Source organism: Myotis lucifugus, unplaced genomic scaffold (assembly GCF_000147115.1).
Source record: "Myotis lucifugus unplaced genomic scaffold, Myoluc2.0 scaffold_1085, whole genome shotgun sequence".
NCBI lineage: Eukaryota > Metazoa > Chordata > Mammalia > Chiroptera > Vespertilionidae > Myotis > Myotis lucifugus.
Genome location: NW_005872133.1, coordinates 53,521 through 56,061, shown reverse-complemented (window position 1 = coordinate 56,061; position 2,541 = coordinate 53,521). Strand labels below are relative to the sequence as shown.

Here is a 2,541-nt window from a genome sequence, read left to right as displayed (position 1 = left end):
GGCTCAGTGGATAGAGCGTCGGCCTGCGGACTGAAGGGTCCCAGGTTCGATTCTGGTCAAGCGCATGTACCTTGGTTGCGAGCACATCCCTAGTATGGGGTGTGCAGGAGGCAGCTGATCGATGTTTCTCTCTCATCAATATTTCTAACTCTCTATCCTTCTCCCTTCCTCTCTGCAAAAATATCAATAAAATATATTTTTTTTAAAACTTTCCTGCAAAGTGACCTTAGAGTTCAGAAAGTTTCACTGCTAAATGCTTCTGAATACTTATGCATGTATGAAATACACCCACATATACACATGCATGTATGAAATCCACACATATATACATGGACATACACATGGGCACACATGGACATATACACAAACATACACGGACATATACATACGCACACATGGACACACACACACCAACATACACACACAGATATAGACATGGACACACATAGACATACACACACACACAAAATCTAAAATAGTATAAAGATCTATTATTCTAATTTGAAAAGGATGTATCCAATGTCACTGGATACATCATTAATATCTAAAAACCAATTGCGTTTCAGACTTCCAGTTTTAGACCAAGGGGAAGCAGACCTATGTCTCCCTCACCCCTCCTACAGCACAGCAAAACCCCTGGTCATTGCACATACATCAAACAAAAGCCCACGCCTGGCTTGGGCCTGGAGCTGGGAGGTGCGGCCTCCTCACCACAGCAGCCTGGAGACCAGAAGTGGAGCCGGCAGCTCCTGGGACTCTCTGGGAGTTACCATGTTCTATAAACAATATGCCTACTTTTTTTAAAAAAATTTATTGATTGATTAAGTTATTACATATGTTGTCCTTATCCCCCACATTACCCCCCCCATCCCGCCCACTCATGCCCTCACCCCCCTGTTGTCTGTGTCCATTGGTTAGGCCTATATGGATGCATATAAGTCCTTTGGTTGATCTCTCCCCCTTACCCGCACCCTCCCCTACCTTCCCTCTGAGGTTTGACAGTCTGATCGATGTTTCTCTGTCTCTGGATCTGTTTTTGTTCATCAGTTTATATTGTTCGTTATATTCCATAAATAAGTGAGATCTATGCCTACATTTTGAAATCAAAGCAAGACTTCTCAACAATCAATGTGTGAACTTAGAACAAAATAGAAGCGAGAGAGTGTTTTAAGTGAATGATGGGCAGCAGCTGCCATGGGCGGCCCTACAGCAGCAGTCCTCTCTCTCCTCCTCCTCACCTCTAGCCTCACTGACTGACCTGCAGGCCCCAGGAGCCCCGGAACCCCTACAAGGCTGTGGCTGACCAGGTGTGTACTACGCTGCTGTGGTTCTCTTTTTTCAGTCCTTTGCATGGGGCCTCCTGGCAACTCCAATGTTACCTGCAAATACAGATTTCAAGGTGGAGGCAGAGTGTGTGGAAGCTACTACACTCACCTCCTCCCAGGACCAAACTGGAATTACAACTAAATGAAGGAGCAATCACCTTGAATAACCACCTGAACACTAGCTGAGGAGGAGTCACAGAGCCAAGGATTTACAGAAGCCGCTTGGAGACTGGCAGGAAGGGCAGGCACGGGAAAAGGGCCGCCCCACTCTCACAGGCAGTGGCTGACCTTGGCCTGCACCAGAGTCCCTCCCAAGAAGCCCAGAACCAACCCCAGTGGCCAGCTTCACTCGACATCAGAGCAGGACCCAACTAGCCTCACAAGCAGCACATCCAAAGGGAGATCTCCCAGACAACAGACCCTGCTGAGGCCAATGCCGCTTAGTCTGGTCAGCATCTGCCCAGCAGCTTGCCTCACGGCCAGCCAGCCTGAGGGTCGATCCCAGCACAAGCACAATAGCCATCAAGACTCAATTACACAGGTCTGGTGTGGAGAGCCCCTCGCCATTCTTGGGGAACCTGGTGCAAAACCATTCCTAGACGACCTGCTTCTGGGTTGGGGTTTCGTATGTAGCAGAGCAGCTCTCTCGCTGGCTGGGGGAAGGTCAAGGGGGAAAAAAGGAGACATATGTACTTCTCTTTGTAATATTTTAAACAATAAAACAAAATTTAAAGAAAGAAATAACATAAATATAGATTTTAAAATCAAAAAGTAAAAAAGAGAGAGAGAGAGAGAGAGAGAGAGAGAGAGAGAAGAAGGAGAAGAAAGTCAGCCCTCAACACAAGGGTTTGTCTAGCTCCCGGCCTCTCTCCTTCCCCTGAAGAAGGCTGCCCGCCAGCTGAAGTGGCAGCGCGGCGGTGGAGGGAAAGAAGGGGGCGGGGGGGGGGGTTGGGGGAAATGGGGGAAACGCGCTTGTGGAGCCAACAGCGGTAGCGTCCGTTCCTTCCTTTGGAGCCTGGCACGGGGACCTTCGCCTCCTCTTGCGACCCCGCCGGGCTGGGAAGAGGAAGTGGGGGTGTGTGGCGGCGGACGCGGCCCCTTTCCCAAGGGGCCCGAGGGCCGGCACCCTCCTCCCCATTTTTTCCTCCCCCCTCCAAGGAGGCCTGGTCGACCAGCACGCCCAAAAACGCAGGGGCAGGGCAGCCGTGAGGATGAA

General features: G+C 50.0%; 1 protein-coding gene across 1 annotated transcript in view; it reads left to right on the top strand.

The window, feature by feature from the left end:
* LOC102419801 (leukocyte immunoglobulin-like receptor subfamily A member 6) overlaps positions 1-2,541 on the top strand; it is a 23,823-nt gene that overhangs the window by 10,415 nt on the left and 10,867 nt on the right. The window lies entirely within an intron of this gene.